This window comes from Triticum dicoccoides, chromosome 5A, assembly GCF_002162155.2.
Source record: "Triticum dicoccoides isolate Atlit2015 ecotype Zavitan chromosome 5A, WEW_v2.0, whole genome shotgun sequence".
Taxonomy (NCBI): domain Eukaryota; kingdom Viridiplantae; phylum Streptophyta; class Magnoliopsida; order Poales; family Poaceae; genus Triticum; species Triticum dicoccoides.
Window position 1 is genome coordinate 392,620,096 of NC_041388.1, and position 20,925 is coordinate 392,641,020.

Here is a 20,925-nt window from a genome sequence, read left to right on the forward strand (position 1 = left end):
ATTGCACTCGGAGTTGTGCCACAATACCAACCTATGGTTGTAGTCACAGATGCGCCACAAGTACAATGAAGAAGGTTGGCGAAGTCGCTCCATAGTGGAAGGGGGGAGACCGTTCGACTGACCAGGAGTCGGGATATCCTTGCATTAGAACCAGGTCGACTGCATTCCCGAACTGACTCGGGATGGGTCGTGGAAGGAAAAGTGCTCCTACCCCTAGATTGAATTCCTAAACCCCCACACATCTAGATCACATGGGTCTTTTCATCATTCAGATTTGCCTTCTTCACCGACTGGGAGTGACAAGTAAATATGTGTTTGAACAGGCCCAATGTGGTTGACAACCCAGGAAATTTTCGCACAACGAGATAAATGCAGCAAGGTACGTGATGGTGTTTGGAGGAAAATGGTGGATTCGGGCACCGAAAAATTTCAAGAAACCCCTGAAGAACGGATGTGGAGGAAGAGAAAGACCTCGGTTGACATGGGTGGTGAGGAGGACATGCTCTCCCTCGTGTGGCTGAGGCTCAGTTTCCCCCTCCGACAGCCTCCAAAATCCATCGGCGATCAGGCTGTCCTCAGCAAGCCTCTCCAGGTAATCTCGCTCGACGGTGGAGCGGATCCAGTCCCCCTGGATCCAGGCCAGCCGCAGACCGGACCGTGATGATGTCCCCCGAGCCGTCTTCTTGCCCTTCCCTGTCACCGTCGCCTTCTTCGCGCGCTCCAGGGCCACCATCTTGTCCTTCCCCATGGCGGCGGAATGCGAGTGTGTCGAGCCGAGCAGAGGCATCGGGAGCAGGGGATGATGCGATGGAGAAGCAGAGGAGGAAGAGATTTAATGTGGCACACTGTACCTCGCATTGGCCTCAACGCCTTGTATGGGCCTGCTTCCGACTTGCTGACCCATTGGCCCGAGCAATCCTGTAAAATCCTGCAACAGTTGCACACCCGATACATGGCGAAAAAGGCGGCACAAGAATTGAGGTGCCCCGTTCTATCCACTCCGATTACTGCGGCACACTCCATCCCGCGCGCTTCTCCAAAATTTTGAATCCCGTGATAACTGGGAACCGCCGAGAAACCAATCGTGACGAAGATTTTGCACCAGAACAACACTCGAGGATTATCAACATAATTCACTCGACAACCTCTGAATCGATCAAGGCGACTGAAACAAGGTTGAAGCTTCAGCATGATTTCCATACTCCAATGAAACACTTCCAAAGTGTGCAATTGAGTCGGAACCAACTCCAACCATTTTTTCACTTGGACCTCAATCTGGGGCTAATGATGATGACATGTACCTAGGGTAGAGTCATAAGCTAGACCTAGACACCCTACCAAAGGACGCTACCCTAGAGTCAAAAACATTCAAAGTACAACCAAAGATACCGACTGAAATCACCTTGGAGTGTAATCCACTCGACCGGATATACCACTCGGATATCCCAATTCCACTCGACTAAGATGGAGTCACTTGACCTCACGGAGAATCACTCGGAGTACGGAAGATCAAAAGCCACCTCTGGATGGCAACAGCCAGGCATTCACTCCGTAGCCTTAAAGGTCATTAATATTCATTATAGTAGGCGTTACTAGTAATGTCTCTGTCTTAATCCACATTAAACCATGTGTAACTAAGGCCGGTGAAGGGGTGGCGCACTCTATATAAGCCACCCCTCCCCTCTGGCACAAGGGTTCGCACCCCCTATAACTCTCACGCATAATTCAATCGACCGAGGCTCCAGGAACCGAGAGGTAGGGCTGTTACTTCCTCCGAGAAGGGCCTGAACTCGTAAACCTTGCGTGCACAACCTCACCATAGCTAGGGCCTTGCCTCCTCCCATGTACCCCCTATTCTTACTGTTAGACTTACTCCCACGACAACTAGCGAGGACTCTCTGACCAAGGCCATGAGTAGGATGGCATCCCACAACCTCGACTTCAAAGGTTATTCATGCATGTATGCGATGGCTCCGTACTTGGTCTATCCTGCAGAAGTCAGAGGACAGAGAAATTTTTATGATGGCGTCTACACGACTGGAGCGTACGACCAGGGAGGTTTTCTCCCTCCATGGATGCAGTGTAATCTCCGTACAGGATTAGCCCCACCCTATGTTGGATTGATTTTTTTTCTGCAAAACTATGTTTATTTTTTGGTCGTTTGGATTTGTTGGTTGTGTGCATCATATTATGCAGCGGCTGGGCATTCTTTGGATGCGATTGTATCACCTTGATAAAATCAATTCAATGAAATGTCCTTTATACAAAAAAAGAGCGCATGAGATCACCTATATTTGATGAATTATTCGTTCGGTGCCATATAGAGTAGAGATCCTGCCTAGACATTCCCATTGGGAATAATTAAAGGACTCCCTACGTTTCTACATATAAGACATTTTAGAGATTTTAATAGTGACTACATATGAATGTATATAGACGCATTTCAGAGCATAGATTCACATAATTTGTTCTATATGTAGTCTATATTGAAATCTCTAAAAAAATACATACAATTAGGAATGAAGTAAGTACTATATTTGAAAAGACATATTTAGGAATGGAGTAATAAGTACTATAATTGAGAAGATTCGGAAATAGAATACTAACCATATGTGTAATTGATCCTCCTCAGCCGCTCCTATTTATATACCATGGCCAGACAGACGTACCCGACCATAGCTAGTGAAACACGGGAAAAATCCCTAGACTAGAAACCACAAATCGATCGAAGAATCGCCAAGCTCGATCAATCGCCGTAACAGCAGTGCCGACACAGCATGGCGACTAGAGCTGCGTCTCTTGCTCTCCGCGCTCTTCTCGCACTCTCCCTAGGTTGCCCCCCCTCTCTCTCTGTTTCATAATTTTTGTCGTGATTTTAGTTCAAACTACCCGTTAACTGATTTGTGCTTGTTTACATGCATGATGCCTTAGTGTGTCAGGCGGTCTCTCGTGTGGATCCTGCCGGAGGGGTGGCGGTGAATGGGTACCCGTGCGGCTATGTGGTCATCATCCGCATCCCGCACGAGGGTGTCTGCCAGCGGGACCGCAGTTCATGTGGAAGTACCCGGGCATCAAGGCCGTCATAGGTGACTGCACGGATGAGAATACCCACGAATGCATCTGCTCTTTTCTTTGCTAGTTGAACTTGATGTATATGGGTAGTAGCCAATGTTGTGATGTTGTTTGGCTCGAAAGAAATAAAACTTACTGCGCATTCTTTTCTTTTTTGCTTTCTCAGCCCTAGCTATTTTGTTCTTGAGAATATACAATCCGGCGCCATATATGGCTGGGCTCAAAATAGGGACTTCTTGTTGCCACGAGTAACAATACACTATTATTGGAGGAAAATAGAACGAGCAAGAAACGACCAGATGATAGAGATTGCTCAGATCTAACACCTATCAGGCCCAGGGCCAAACAAAGGAAGGACTAAGTCGGACCTATACCATGAGAGGTGGAATTCCTGAAAGAGGGGCAAACGGTGCTTCGCATAGTACCCAAAAATACCCCTTATATAAACAAATATAAGACATTTTAGATCACCAACCAAAGATAAGCTCATCAAGCAAGGACAGACAAGATAGGATATAGAATATGTGTTCTGTGGGGACGATGAGTCAATAGTATCTGTGTTTTTATATCCATGAAGAAGGAGAAGATGTTACCATTGGTCCGCTTTACAGAAGTTGTTCTTGTTGCTCCTTTTACGAGGATGTGTACATGTCATTCCGTTGTTGAAGCAACGTTTTAAGAGTACCTTTCTCGATGTGCATGTGTTTTTTCTCAAAACAAGATGTTGGAGTTGCAAATTATTGTCACGTGCTGATGTTCGTCGCATGACAATTTATCGTCGTGCTTTTATTTCATTTTGTGTTTGTTTCACTGTGTGCATCCTAAATGTCTTTTTGACTTGGTGTTGTTGCAAATATCGGGTGTCCTATGTATTATTTTGAGCCTTTAAGAGAATGCCTCACCTTTGAATTTGGCAGAACATACATCTATGGCGAGCTGCTATATTTAGGTCGTGGTGTAAATATCCTTTTAGAGTTAGGGCGGTGACAAGCTTGGAATTTAGGGAGAAAACGATGAACATAAAAGAACTATCCATGATCTCTAGGATGGCGAATCTTTAAGGTGTACCTTTTATAGGAACTTTCCTGAGGATATCATGATGGAGTGGTTTGAACTTGGGACTGTTGCCAGATTGATTAGATTTTTTGAATAGGAGGATACACTGATTTGGCGATAAGAAGCTAAAGGAGTGTGTTCTTCTAGTTCACTATAGGCTATTATAAACGTTAGGGGTGTGTGACCTATTTATCTCTTGATGTTTGACAGTTCAAAGTCCCACCCCCTATGATACACCCTCCATCCGAAAAAGCTTGTCCCTCAAATGGATGTATCTAGCATCAATTTAGTGCTAGATACATTCATTTGAGCAACAAGCTTTGGACAAGTTTTTTCGGACGGGGGGAGTACAAGGTTTTTGCGGTTATTCTCTCAGAATAAGGTCATGACATGTGATCATCTTAAGAAAAGGGGCATTCCCTAACCATTACAATGTGTTCATTTTATTGAGATTGAATCAATACGCCATCTCTGTTTGATTGCATTGTAGCTAGAATGGTTTGGAAAAGAAAAGTTAAACAAATCTTTAGTGTTGACATTGTTGATTGTGAATGTCTTGTCAATCATTTTTTGTATAATAAGAAGCAATTTCATTTAAATATTATTTCCTCTACAATCTTGTGGGGACTGTGGAACTATAGGAACTCCTTAGTGTTTAATAAACATTCTTGGATTTCCATGAAACGAGTGTGAAGCCTGATAGTGAAGTATCTAGGCAACTGGATGAAACTCTTCAAGGAATCTTTTGCAGCTCTCTTTAGAACCCTCCTACTCCAAAAACCCAGCCCCTCCAGGACTTTAAATTATACCATTATGCTCGTAGATGAAGATCGGCTAACTTGCAACGCGGTTGGTTGTGCTACTCGGGTTGGCACCCATACTTTGTAGTTCTTTATGAAGAATCCCAGTTTGAATGATATCATCCATATCATTAGGACCTATATGGGAGATCTGATGTTTCGTCTGTAATCGTTGTTATGTTTAGGGTTGATCTGATACCAACTTGTAACGCCCTCGATGCGGCTATATCTCCCACGTGTCGAAGCACGACTTAGAGGCATAACCGCATTGAAAGCAATGTCGCAAGTGAGGTAATCTTCATAACAAATCATGTAATACAATAAGGGAAAAGGATACATAGTTGGCTTACACTCGCCACGTCACACAAATAGCATAAATAACATTACATTCATCCAAATACACTCAAGGTCCGACTACGGAACCAAAATGAAGATAAACCCCAAATGCAACATAGTCCCCGATCGCCCCAACTGGGCACCACTACTGATCATCTGGGAAAGACACGTAGTATCGTCCTGAGTCCTCATCGAACTCCCACTTGAGCTCAATTGAATCACCTGGAATGGTATCATCATTCCCTGCATCTGGTTTTGGAAGTAAACTTGAGTCACGGGGACTCAGCAATCTCACACCCTCGTGATCAAGACTATTTAAGCTTATAGGTAAGGCAAAGGTATGAGGTGGAGCAGCAGCAAGCGACTAGCATATTTGGTGGCTAACATACGCAAATGAGAGCGAGAAGAGAGGCAAAGGCACGGTCAAGAAAACTATGATCAAGAAGTGATCCTAGAACAACCTATAATCAAGCATAACTCCAACACCGTGTTCACTTCCCGGACCCCACCGAGAAGAGACCATCATGGTAACACACACGGTTGATGCATTTTAATTAAGATAAACTTCAGATTTTCTACAACCAGACATTAACAAATTCCCATCTACCCATAACCACGGGCACGACTTTCAAAAGATCAAATCCCTACAGGGGAGTCCCAACTTAGCCCATCACAAGCTCTCACGGTCAACGAAGGATATTCCTTCTCCCAAGACAATCCGATCAGACTCGGCATCCCGGTTACAAGACATCACGACAATGGTAAAACTAAACCAGCAAAGCTGCCCGAATGTGCCGACAAATACCGATAGGAGCTGCACATATCTCGTTCTCAGGGCACACTCGGATAGGTCAAGCTACGAGTAAAACCAACCCTCAAGTTGCCCCGAGGTGGCCCCGCAGGCTGCCCATTTCGAACCAACACTCAGAGGAGCACTGGCCTAGGGGGGTTTAAATAAAGATGACCCTCGGGCTCCGGAAACCCAAGAGAAAAAGAGGCTAGGTGGCGAATGGTAAAACCAAGGTTGGGCATTGCTGGAGGAGTTTTATTCAAGGCGAACTGTCAAGGGGTTCCCATTATAACCCAACCATGTGAGGAACGGAAAATCAAGGAAGATAACACCGGTATGACGGAAACTAGGGCGGCAAGAGTGGAACAAAACACCAGGCATAAGGCCGAGCCTTCCACCCTTTACCAAGTATATAGGTGCACTAAGAAAAACAAGATAATATGGTGATATCCCAACAATGAACATGTTCCAACAAGGAACAAACTCCAATCTTCACCTGCAACTAGCAACGCTATAAGAGGAGCTGAGAAAAGCGGTAACATAGCCAAACAACAGTTTTCTAGGACAAGGTGGGTTAGAGGTTTGACATGGCAATATGGGAGGCATGATAAGAAAGTAGTAGGTATCATAGCATAAGCATAGCAAAAGAGCGAGCATTTAGCAAGCAAAGATAGATGTTATTTCGAGGGTATGGTCATCTTGCATGCAAAGTTCTCTGAGTTGACTTGATCCTTGTAAGCGTACTCAACAGGCTCCTCGATCACGTACTTGTCTCCCGGCTCTACCCAAAGCAAGACAACAAGCAAAAGGGAACACAATAAACCACGTGCAATGCTCAAACAACATGATGCAAACATGGTATGATATGTGGGATGCGATATGCGATGCATATTCATGATTTGGAAAGGAATTAATGAACCTGGCCTCAAGTTGGAAAACCAAGAGTGCCACTAGAAAGAGGAGTTGATTTCAGTCGAAATCGATATAAAGATCACCGGAATCAGATGCACGGTTTGGAAATGACAAGCAAAACAAATATGGCACTAGGCTGCGATTAACAGCACGAGACCATCTAAATGCATCAAGAACAACATGCTACAGCCCTCCGACATCACAAGAAAATACTTGGCAGGGATCCACTCAAGATTCTTAACAAAATATGAACACTGTGTTATGGCTAATTCAATCAATAGCAGGCTCAAGCAAGCATGGCAAAAGTGCAAAAGATATCAGGTTTCAGACTTAGCAAAAAACTGGAACATGGCAAAAACAGATATCATGTAGGCATGTTTATGAGCTCGATGCACTCTCTACGGGGCAAGACATGACAAACTAAGCATACCCCCAGCAAGTAGACATGGCATAGAAGCTAGACATGGCAAGAACAACAACTTAGCATGCACGGATCAACTACAACAAGCTCGGTAAAATCGCTAAACATGTTAACAATCTGCCAGGAACATATTATAGCGAAAGTAGAGCTCGATTGACTCAAGCTAGGGTGATCCATAAATGCAAACAAAGAAATGGATGGATAGAGCACCACAATATCTACAAAACATCCTTACTGATCATGCTCAAAAGAGGCACCGATCGCTAGGAAACAACATGAACACATGGCATAAAAATTACAGCAGGACAACGACTTAGTGAAATTCTAAGTCCCTGAAATCAGCAACAATAAGTAAGCTACTTTGCATGCTTGTGGTAGTCACCACAAAGATCACAAAAATACATGGCATACACCCCTGTAAAGATGGCATGGCATACTTCAAAACACATGTAGAGCTCAAGATCATAGCATGCACATATTAATCATGGCAAAAATGACAAAAGAGCAATTGCTGATAATAATCTGAAACTAACATCACATAGCCATCTTCCAACAACATTTAGGATATCAAGATGAGCTCAAATGAAAATGATGCAATGAGATGAAATGGAGTACTCGTCGAGACGAACATTTGAAATGCTACACACGCGAATCGGAGCCACGGTGATGAAGTTATGATGCGTCAAAGTATGCATAAAATATCTGGAGCTAGGTCAAAAAGTCAACCGGGGACAAGTCCAGATATGGATCCAGATCCCACGCTTCCCGAGGATGCTCGCCGGAGTCGTCGGAGTTGCCGTGTTCGCCGGAGAAGAAGAAAACGAGGCGGCCGGAGGAGGATGTCGCCGGACTTGGAGGTGCACCGCGGCTGCCGCGCCACTTCTCCTTGCATGGCTACTTAAGTTAGTTGTGCGATTTCCCTCTGTGCCATGAGTCAATGTGGATTTGAACATTTAGCTTTGTTTCGTTTTGAACAACTAGACATGATGATGTATGGTTTGTGTTTCATTTTTGTTTGAAGTGGAACCAGGGGTTTTCCTCTATTAATTGAAAATTAGGAGAATATTTGAGGTGATAACAAGCAACACTCCATCAGACTGCCGAGGAAGATAGAGAGAAACAGAGGTGCACACCAAGTATTGCCATGTTTGACTCATAAATATACACAAGTAAGTTATGAGGATACCCAAGACCTCCCCCTACCCAATTTAAGATACTTTTGTGGCAGTACAATCATAAAAAATTGAGAAAATCATGTTCCTACAACACTCCACACTCTCACATGAAAATATATATGAGAAAAACAAATAGGATGAGACACATACAAAGAGAACAACTGGTAAGAAATAGATATGAATATAAAAATCATGGAGTTCCCCACTTGTTTTATTCCACAAACAATAAAACATATGTACATGAAACTTTATATGTTAACATAACTTGAGTATAAAAGTGTCATTTAAAATAAATTGTACGACAGAAATATCTGAAATATGTGGGGTGTTGGTACATGGAAATATCTGAAATGTTAAGGGAGACTACTAGGTTATACTTCCCCCTCAATTTGTATATCTACAGTTTTGAGTACTAATCTAAATATTTGTCAAATGAGCTGTGGGAAAAGTAAATATGGCATGCAAATAACACTTTGTCGCATATATACCATTAAAAATACACAAGAAGGCATATCGCAGGCGATATGGCTATCGTGACCATATGGTCTCTTATTTTAATGTTCTCAATCGGGTTTCCTCTTCTACCTTCCTCACAGGGCTATTTTGTTGACCCCAATTATAGTATGAGCCTTTCTAAGCACCACTATTATTTTCCATCATCTTGCCATCATGTACTAATATTTTGGCAGTGCCTTAGCTATTTCCCTCGGTTGCACTTGATCCAAATCTTCCAGGTACGAGCGCGGTGCAAATCCATATGCATTTACTCACGTTAACTTGTTTAACACATAAATTTCATCATTGGGAGTTTCTGTGCACCAACTAAATTTTATCTTTTTTGATCTGGAATCGTATTTTTCATGAGTTGAAGTTATGTAATACTATATTAGAACTTTTATTTTTGGGGTTGAAATATTGAATGTCTTGGAGTTATAAGCAGGGAATATGGAATTAGGTTTGAGTTTACTTTCATCTAGTGGCATAATTAGTGGTGCTCTAGATACAAATTACAAAGGTCAGAGGTCGATGTGGATCCATACTTTGTTTATTCCACAGAGTATGTGTAGTTATTAATTTTTGTTTCTCCAATTTGTAAAGAGATTTTCTTGAGTTGAAGCTATGGAGTGGTTGAATGCTAAGTTTCTTTGGGTTGGACTCTATGTTTAAAGTTACCTCAATCAAGTTGTTACCTACAATAGATTTAGTTGGGTGGTTTTTAAATAAATATTTGATGGTTTTCAAAATTATTTTCTATGAATGGAAATTTGCAAGACATCACTACTACAAAAATGGGCATTCAAAGCAGGCACCGGAAGCAATTCAGACCAAGCAGAAGGAAGCCGCCTATAATACTCGCACAAAAGGCAGTTATTTTTGTCATAGGAAGCTTCAAAGATGGTTAAAAATCTGAAATGCATGTACAAAAGATTGGAGACGGTTGGTGCCATGAAACCACCTCTAGTTTCTCAAGTAGCGTAGGAGGTTTCCCCATCGAAAACGCCTATGGTTAGTGAGTACCTCGAGTTGCAGCCTTTCACGTATCCTATTTGTCTAAGGGTTATCAAACATCACCCTTCATTTCCTATCCCCCTTCCATAGTCCATGGACAAACTTAGCACCACCGATGCACGCTCAACTTGCCGAGCATGCAGATCTTCTACGCTTCTTCACTGGTGACCCCCATAAAGCTATTGCTCCACCAAATGAGGCCTATCCCTGGTGGCACAATGGCATATCGGTCCATCCACAGTGGCAGATCCGGTTGTTGGTGTCAAAACCGGTGGATCTCGAGTATGGGGTCCGAATTCTAAATATTGGATCGATGGGTAACTATTGGGGAACGTAGCAGAATTTTAAAATTTTCTACGCATCACCAAGATCAATCTATGGAGTCATCTAGCAACGAGGGAGAGAGGAGTGCATCTACATACCCTTGTAGATCACGAGCGGAAGCATTCAAGAGAACGTGGTTGATGGAGTCGTACTCGACGTGATCCAAATCATCGAAGATCCTAGTGCCGAACGGATGGCACCTCCGCGTTCAACACACGTACGGAGCGAGGACGTCTCCCGCGCCTTGATCCAGCAAGGAGGAGGGAGAGGTTGAGGAAGAGGGCTCCAACAGCAGCATGACGGCGTGGTGGTGATGAAGCTGCAGTACTCCGGCAGGGCTTCGCCAAGCTCTTATGGAGGAGGAGAGGTGTTGGGGAGGGGAGGGGCTGCGCCTTGGATGTTGTATGCAGCCCTCCCCTCACCCCTCTATTTATAGGGGAAAGGGGAAGGGGGCCGGCCCCCTCTAGATGAGATGTAAGGGGGGGCGGCGGCCAAGGGGAGGGGGGCTTGCCCCCCAAGCAAGGGGGCGCCCCCTTAGGGTTTCCCCCAAACCCTAGGCGCATGGGCCCTAGGGGGGGGGTGGCGCCCCAGCCCACTTGGGCTGGTTCCCTTCTCCATACAACCCATAAGGTCCTCCGAAAGAGGTGGCCCCTCCCGGTGGACCGCCGGAACCCCTCCGGTGGCCCCGGTACAATACCGATATGCCCCTGAACCTTTCCGGTGACCGTATGACAACTTCCTACATATAAATCTTCACCTCCGGACCATTCCGGAACTCCTCGTGACGTCCGGGATCTCATCCGGGACTCCGAACAACATTTGGTAATCACATACAAGTCTTCCTAACAACCCTAGCGTCACCGAACCTTAAGTGTGTAGACCCTACGTGTTCGGGAGACATGCAGACATGACCGAGACGACTCTCCGGTCAATAACCAACAGCGGGATCTAGATACCCATGTTGGCTCCCACATGCTCCACGATGATCTCATCGGATGAACCACGATGTAGAGGATTCAATCAATCCGTATACAATTCCGTTTGTCAATCGGTACGTTACTTGCCCGAGACTCGATCGTCGGTATCCCAATACCTTGTTCGGTCTCGTTACCGGCAAGTCAATTTACTCATACCGTAATGCATGATCCCATGGTCAACCACTTGATCACATTGAGCTCATTATGATGATGCATTACTGAGTGGGCCTAGAGATACCTCTCCGTCATACGGAGTGACAAATCCCAGTCTCGATTCGTGCCAACCCAACAGACACTTTCGGAGATACCTGTAATGTACCTTTATAGTCACCCAGTTACGTTGTGACATTTGGCACACCCAAGGCACTCCTACGGTGTCCGGGAGTTGCACAATCTCATGGTCTAAGGAAATGATACATGACATTCAGAAAAGCTACAGCAAACGAACTACACGATCTTTGAGCTATGCTTAGGATTGGGTCTTGTCCATCACATCATTCTCCTAATGATGTGATCCCGTTATCAATGACATCCAGTGTCCATAGTGAGGAAACCATGACTATCTTTTGATCAACGAGCTAGTCAACTAGAGGCTCACTAGGGACGTGTTGTGGTCTATGTATTCACACATGTATTACGATTTCCAGATAACAGAATTATAGCATGAACAATAGACAATTATCATGAACAAAGAAATATAATAATAAACATTTTATTATTGCCTCTAGGGCATATTTCCAACAGTCTCCCACTTGCACTAGAGTCAATATTCTAGTTACATTGTGATGAATCGAACACCCATGAAGTTCTGGTGTTGATCATGTTTTGCTCTAGGGAGAGGTTTAGTCAACGTATCTACTACATTCAGGTTTGTATGTACCTTACAAATCTCTATGTCTCCATTTTGAACACTTTCTCTAATGGAGTTGAAGTGACGCTTGATATGCCTGGTCTTCCTGTGAAACCTGGGCTCCTTGGCAAGGGCAATAGCTCCAGTGTTGTCACAGAAGAGAGTCATCGGGCCCGATGCATTGGGTATGACTCCTAGGTCGGTAATGAACTCCTTCACCCAGACTGCTTCTTGTGCTGCCTCCGAGGCTGCCACGTACTCCGCTTCACATGTAGATCCCACCACAACGCTTTGCTTGCAACTGCACCAGCTTACTGCCCCACCATTCAAAATATACACGCATCCGGTTTGTGACTTAGAGTCATCCAGATCTGTGTTGAAGCTAGCATCGACGTAACCCTTTACGATGAGCTCTTCGTCACCTCCATAAACGAGAAACATTCCCTTGGTCCTTTTCAGGTACTTCAGGATATTCTTGACCACTGTCCAGTGTTCCATTCCGGGATTACTTTGGTACCTTCCTACCAAACTTACGACAAGGTTTACATCAGGTCTGGTACACGGCATAGCATACATGATAGACCCTATGGCCGAGGCATAGGGGATGACACTCATCTTTTCTCTATCTTCTGCCATGGTCGGGCATTGAGCCGTGCTCAATCTCGTACCTTGCAATAAAGGCAAGAACCCCTTCTTTCACTGATCCATTTTGAACTTCTTCAATATCTTGTCAAGGTACGTACTCTATGAAAGACCAATGAGGCGTCTCGATCTATCTCTATAGATCTTGATGCCTAATATATAAGCAGCTTCTCCAAGGTCCTTCATTGAAAAACACTTGTTCAAGTAGGCCTTTATGCTTTCCAAGAATTCTATATCATTTCCCATCAACGGTATGTCATCCACATACAATATGAGAAATGCTACAGAGCTCCCACTCACTTTCTTGTAAATGTAGGCTTCTCCATAAGTCTGCATAAACCCAAACTCTCTGATCATCTCATCAAAACGAATGTTCCAACTCCGAGATGCTTGCGCCAGCCCATAAATCGAGCGTTGGAGCTTGCACACCTTGTCAGCATTCTTAGGATCGACAAAACCTTCTGGCTGCATCATATACAATTCTTCCTTAAGGAAACCATTAAGGAATGCCGTTTTGACGTCCATTTGCCATATATCATAATCATAGAATGCGGCAATTTCTAACATGATTCAGACGGACTTCAGCTTCGCTACGGGTGAGAAAGTCTCATCATAGTCAACCCCTTAAACTTGTCGATAACACTTAGCGACAAGTCGAGGTTTATAGATGGTCACATTACCATCCGCGTCTGTCTTCTTCTTAAAGATCCATTTATTTTCTATGGCTCGCCGATCATCGGGCAAGTCAGTCAAAGTCCATACTTTGTTTTCATACATGGATCCTATCTCGGATTTCGTGGCTTCCAGCCATCTGTCGGAATCCGGGCCGGCAATCGCTTCTTCATAGTTCGAAGGTTCACCGTTGTCTAATAACATGATTTCCAAGACAGGGTTGCCGAACCACTCTGGTGCGGAACGTGTCCTTGTGGACCTACGAAGTTTAGTAGCAACTTGATCTGAAGTTTCATGATCATCATCATCAACTTCCTCTCTAGTGGTGCAGGCACCTCAGGAACATCTTCTTGAGCTGCGCCACTTACCGGTTCAAGAGGCAATACTTCATCAAGTTCTACTTTCCTCCCACTTATTTCTTTTGAGAGAAACTCTTTCTCTAGAAAGGACCCATTCTTGGCAACAAAGATCTTGCCTTCGAATCTGAGGTAGAAGGTATACCCAACAGTTTCTTTAGGGTATCCTATGAAGACGCATTTTTCTGATTTGGATTCGAGCTTTTCAGGTTGAAGTTTCTTGACATAAGCATCGCATCCCCTAACTTTTAGAAACGACAGCTTAGGTTTCTTCCCAAACCATAATTCATACAGTGTCGTCTCAATGAATTTCGATGGAGCCCTATTTAAAGTGAATGCGGCAGTCTCTAAAGCATAGCCCCAAAATGACAGCGGTAAATCGGTAAGAGACATCATAGATCGCACCATATCTAATAGAGTGCTATTACGATGTTCGGACACACCATTACGCTGAGGTGTTCCAGGCGGCGTGAGTTGTGAAACTATTCCACATTTTCTTAAGTGTGTGCCAAATTCGTGACTCAGGTATTCTCCCCCACGATCTGATCGCAAGAACTTGATTTTCCTGTCACATTGATTCTCAACCTCACTCTGAAATTCCTTAAACTTTTCAAAGGTCTCTAACTTGTGTTTCATTAAGTAGACATACCCATATCTACTCAAGTCATCAGTGAGGTGAGAACATAACGATAGCCACCGCGAGCCTCAACACTCATTGGACCGCACACATTAGTATGTATGATTTCCAATAAGTTGGTTGCTCGCTCCATTGTTCCTGAGAACGGAGTCTTGGTCATTTTACCCATGAGGCATGGTTCGCACGTGTCAAATGATTCGTAATCAAGAGACTCTAAAAGTCCATCTGCATGGAGCTACTTCATGCGTTTGACACCTATGTGACCAAGGCGGCAGTGCCACAAGTATGTGGGAATATCATTATCAACCTTACATCTTTTGGTATTCACACTATGAATATGTGTAGCATTACGCTCGAGATTCATTAAGAATTAACCATTCACCATCGGAGCATGACCATAAAACATATCTCTCATATAAACAGAACAACCATTATTCTCGCATTTAAATGAGTAGCCATCTCGAATTAAACGAGATCCTGATACAATGTTCATGCTCAAAGCTGGCACTAAATAACAATTATTGAGGTTTAAAACTAATCTCGTAGGTAAATGTAGAGGTAGCGTGCCGACGGCGATCACATCGACCTTCGAACCATTCCCGATGCGCATCGTCACCTCGTCCTTCGCCAGTCTCCGTTTATTCCGCAGCTCCTGCTTCGAGTTACAAATGTGAGCAACCGCACCGGTATCAAATACCCAGGAGCTACTACGAGTACTGGTAAGGTACACATCAATTACATGTATATCACATATACCTTTCGTGTTGCCGGCCTTCTTGTCCGCTAAGTATTTGGGGCAGTTCCGCTTCCAGTGACCACTTCCCTTGCAATAAAACCACTCAGTCTCGGGCTTCGGTCCATTCTTTGGCTTCTTCCCGGCAGCTTGCTTACCGGGCGCGGAAACTCCCTTGCCGTCCTTCTTGAAGTTCTTCTTACCCTTGCCTTTCTTGAACTTAGTGGTTTTATTCACCATCAACACTTGATGTTCCTTTTTGACTTCTACCTCTGCTGATTTCAGCATTGAATATACCTCAGGAATGGTCTTTTCCATCGCCTGCATATTGAAATTCATCACAAAGCTCTTGTAGCTCGATGGAAGCGACTGAAGGATTCTGTCAATGACCACGTCATCTGGGAGATTAACTCCAAGCTGAGTCAAGCGGTTATGCAGCCCAAACATTTTGAGTATGTGCTCACTGACAAAACTATTTTCCTCCATCTTACAGCTGAAGAACTTGTCGGAGACTTCATATCTCTCGACCCGGGCATGAGCTTGAAAAACCATTTTCAGCTCTTTGAACATCTCACATGCTCCGTGACTCTCAAAACGCTTTTGGAGCCCCAGTTCTAAGCTGTAAAGCATGCCGCACTGAACGAGGGAGTAATCATCAGCACATGTCCGCCAAGCGTTCGTAACGTCTTGGTTCTGTGGGACGGGTGCATCACCTAGAGGTGCTTCTAGGACATAATCTTTCTTGGCAGCTATGAGGATGATCCTCAGGTTCCGGACCCAGTCTGTATAGTTGCTGCCATCGTCTTTCAGCTTGTTTTTCTCTAGGAACGCGTTGAAGTTGAGGACAACGTGGGCCATTTGATCTACAAGACATATTGTAAAGATTTAGACTAAGTTCATGATAATTACGTTCATCTAATCAAATTATTCCATGAACTCCCACTCAGATAGACATCCCTCCAGTCATCTAAGTGAAACATGATCCGAGTTAACTATGCCATGTCCGATCATCATGTGAGACGGACTAGCCAACATCGGTGAACATCTTCATGTTGATCGTATCTTCTATACGACTCATGCTCGACCTTTCGGTCTTCCGTGTTCCGAGGCCATGTCTGTACATGCTAGGCTCGTTAAGTCAACCTAAGTGTATTATGTGTGTAAATTTGGCTTACACCCGTTGTATTCAAACGTTAGAATCTATCACACCCGATCATCACGTGGTGCTTCGAAACAACGAACCTTCGCAACGGTGCACAGTTAGGGGGAACACTTTCTTGAAATTATTGCGAGGGATCATCTTATTTAAGCTACCGTCGTTCTAAGAAAATAAGATGTAAAACATGATAAACATCACATGCAATCAAATAGTGACATGATATGGCCAATATCATTTACTCCTTTTGATCTCCATCTTCGGGGATCCATGATCATCGTTGTCACCGGCATGAAACCATGATCTCCATCATTGTGTCTTCTTGAAGTTGTCTCGTCATCTATTACTTCTACTACTATGGCTAACGCTTTAGCAATAAAGTAAAGTAATTACATGACGTTTATGTTGACACGTAGGTCATAAATAAATAAAGACAACTACTATGGCTCCTGCCGGTTGTCATACTCATCGACATGCAAGTCGTGATTTCTATTACAAGAACATGATCATCTCATACATCACATATATCATTCATCACATCCTTTGGCCATATCACATCACAAAACACTTGCTGCAAAAACAAGTTAGACGTCCTCTAATTGTTGTTGCAAGTTTTTACGTGGCTGCTATAGGATTCTAGCAAGAACGTTTCTTACCTACGCCAAAACAACAACGTGAATTGCCAATTTCTATTTATCCTTCATAAGGACCCTGTTCATCGAATCCGATCCGACTAAAGTGGGAGAGACAGACACCCGCCAGCCACCTTATGCAACTAGTTCATGTCAGTTGGTGGAACCGGTCTCACGTAAGCATACGTGTAAGGTTGGTCCGGGACGCTTCATCCCACAATGCCGCCGAATAAAGATAAGACTAGTAATGGCAAAATAATTGACAATATCGACGCCCACAACTGCTTTGTATTCTACTCTTGCATAGTAACTATGCATAGACCTAGCTCATGATGCCACTGTTGGGGAACGTAGCAGAATTTTAAAATTTTCTATGCATCACCAAGATCAATCTATGGAGTCATCTAGCAACGAGGGAGAGAGGAGTGCATCTACATACCCTTGTAGATCATGAGCGGAAGCGTTCAAGAGAACGGGGTTGATGGAGTCGTACTCGACGTGATCCAAATCAGCGAAGATCCTAGCGCCGAATGGACGGCACCTCCGCGTTCAACACACGTACGAAGCGAGGACGTCTCCCACGCCTTGATCCAGCAAGGAGGAGGGAGAGGTTGAGGAAGAGGGCTCCAACAGCAGCACAACGGCGTGGTGGTGATGAAGCTGTAGTACTCCGGCAGGGCTTCGCCAAGCTCTTATGGAGGAGGAGAGGTGTTGGGGAGGGGAGGGGCTGCGCCTTGGATGTTGTATGCAGCCCTCCCCTCACCCCTCTATTTATTGGGGAAGGGGGAAGGGGGCCGGCCCCCTCTAGATGAGATCTAGAGGGGGGGGGGGCGGCGGCCAAGGGGAGGGGGGCTTGCCCCCCAAGCAAGGGGGCGCCCCCCCTTAGGGTTTCCCCCAAACCCTAGGCGCATGGGCCCTAGGGGGGTGTGGCGCCCCAGCCCACTTGGGCTGGTTCCCTTTGCCATACAGCCCATAAGGTCCTCCGGAAGAGGTGGCCCCTCCCGGTGGACCCCCGGAACCCCTCCGGTGGCCCCGGTACAATACCGATATGCCCCTGAACCTTTCCGGTGACCGTATGACAACTTCCTACATATAAATCTTCACCTCTGGACCATTCCAGAACTCCTCGTGACGTCCGGGATCTCATCCGGGAATCCGAACAACATTCGGTAATCACATACAAGTCTTCCTAATAACCCTAGCGTCACCGAACCTTAAGTGTGTAGACCCTACGGGTTCGGGAGACATGCAGACATGACCGAGACGACTCTCCGGTCAATAACCAACAGCGGGATCTAGATACCCATGTTGGCTCACACATGCTCCACGATGATCTCATCGGATGAACCACGATGTAGAGGATTCAATCAATCCGTATACAATTCCCTTTGTCAATCGGTATGTTACTTGCCCGAGACTCGATCGTCGGTATCCCAATACCTTGTTCAGTCTCGTTACCGGCAAGTCAATTTACTCGTACCGTAATGCATGATCCCGTGGTCAACCACTGGATCACATTGAGCTCATTATGATGATGCATTACTGAGTGGGCCCAGAGATACCTCTCCGTCATACGGAGTGACAAATCCCAGTCTCGATTCGTGCCAACCCAACAGACACTTTCGGAGATACCTGTAATGTACCTTTATAGTCACCCAGTTACGTTGTGACGTTTGGCACACCCAAGGCACTCCTACGGTGTCCGGGAGTTGCACAATCTCATGGTCTAAGGAAATGATACATGACATTCAGAAAAGCTACAGCAAACGAACTACACGATCTTTGAGCTATGCTTAGGATTGGGTCTTGTCCATCACATCATTCTCCTAATGATGTGATCCCGTTATCAATGACATCCAATGTCCATAGTCAGGAAACCATGACTATCTTTTAATCAATGAGCTAGTCAACTAGAGGCTCACTAGGGACCTGTTGTGGTCTATGTATTCACACATGTATTACGATTTCCGGATAACACAATTATAGCATGAACAATAGACAATTATCATGAACAAAGAAATATAATAATAACCATTTTATTATTGCCTCTAGGGCATATTTCCAACAGTAACAAGGAACGTGTAGACAATATTTACCCAGGTTTGGGCCCTCTCGAAGAGGTAAAACCCTACGTCCTGTTTGATTGTATTGATGTATATGTATCATAGTTACAGAGTTGATCTACCTCGAGATCGGATAAGCCAAACCCTAGATGAGTAGGATGATAGTTCTAGCCTCTACGAACTAAACCCTCTGGTTTATATAAAACCAGGGATACCTAGGGTTGCACATGGTCGGTTACCATTAGGGGATAAACATGCATATTCCATTACCTTATCTTTGAGGATACACCAAGTCTCTGGAGGTTTCCTTCTGGATCACGGGATCGTCTGAAGTCCGATCTTCCCCTGGCGGATAAAAAGCATTGGCATAGAATCTCACTGGCCTTTTTAGTTGTATGTACTAATTAGGCACTGCACCATATTTTCTAGGAAAACTTCTAAATAAATTGTGCAACTTTAAATTCGTTTATATATTTGAGTTTATCACGGTCAACTATACGAAACAAGTCCAATATTGATATATTTCTAACAAAGTTCCATAAACTTTTAATAAAAGTTCAGACCCACTGTTCATAAATTCATCGGTTCCAAATACATTTTCTACCGAAGTTCTTTAGTATTTATTACCAAGTGCAGATCCGCTATTTAGAAAGTTCTTCAACTCCTGATTCTGTTTATTTAGAACTTTACAATAAGAATGAAAAGTTCTTCACTGTTTCCAGCAAAGTTCCTCACTAAAAACACTAATAAGGTACTATAATATCATATTTTATTTTCAGTTAACAAAAATGTGATGAAAATTTATGCGAGACTGATCTTGTTCTAAAGATCATAGCGTCGGGTGTTCAAATATATAAAAAGTTTCAAAAGCAAAAATATTATTTTTAAGATATGAACCATCTAAATTATCAAAAAAGTAATGAGGTTCGAGGAGAGAGGAAAGATGTTGTACGCATGCATGTGTTCATGTAGGCAGGCATATGTGCATGAGCGGAAAAGAAGACATGAAGAGGGGCCATGTGCATGCAAAGGGTTTGGATCCGTATAGAGCAGCAAGATACTAGTTACGCACACAATGAGCTAGAAAACGCCTTATGCGTTCCAGTTTCCCTTACACAGTCATAGAAAACAAAGAAATCAATGGTCTAGAATCCTAACTCTGCATTTGATACTATGGAAAACACCAACATACCTGAGATATGGCCAGAAATATCTTATTCTTGATCCTTTATTCCCTAGGAGAACCAAGCAACTCCGTAATGACATATTAACACCGTAGTAATCATGATATACTTGTAATTTCCAACTGGAACTGACACGGAATTAGTGACACAATTGTGCATCCATTTAAATGGTATCAATATATAATGCACCTCTGATATTGTACTAGTGTAGATACATCATTAAGTAAGAAACCATATATAGGAATCAACAAACCTTAAGAAAAAATATTAGAATCTTACTTTGATTCTTTAATTATCTGCTCTACCAGAATAAAATCCTTCGGAACAACAAATAGATCTTAGATATTCATCATACAACTTTGTCGCTGCATAACATACCATATGCATGATTAATCATATAATCTACATGTATCAACTTGCAGAGATTTACCTCGTATGCAGGCCTTCAGTACTACTCGCTCCGTTTGGAAATACTTGTCGTAGAAATGGTTGGAAGTATTTCCGCGTATTTCCGAACGAAGGGAGTGCGATCAAGGGCAACCAGAACAAAGAAAAAAAATTGTTGCCTCAAGCACTGGTGGCGGTGCTGACGCTTTCTTGGACTCAAGCACGATGAGCGCGTGCGCAC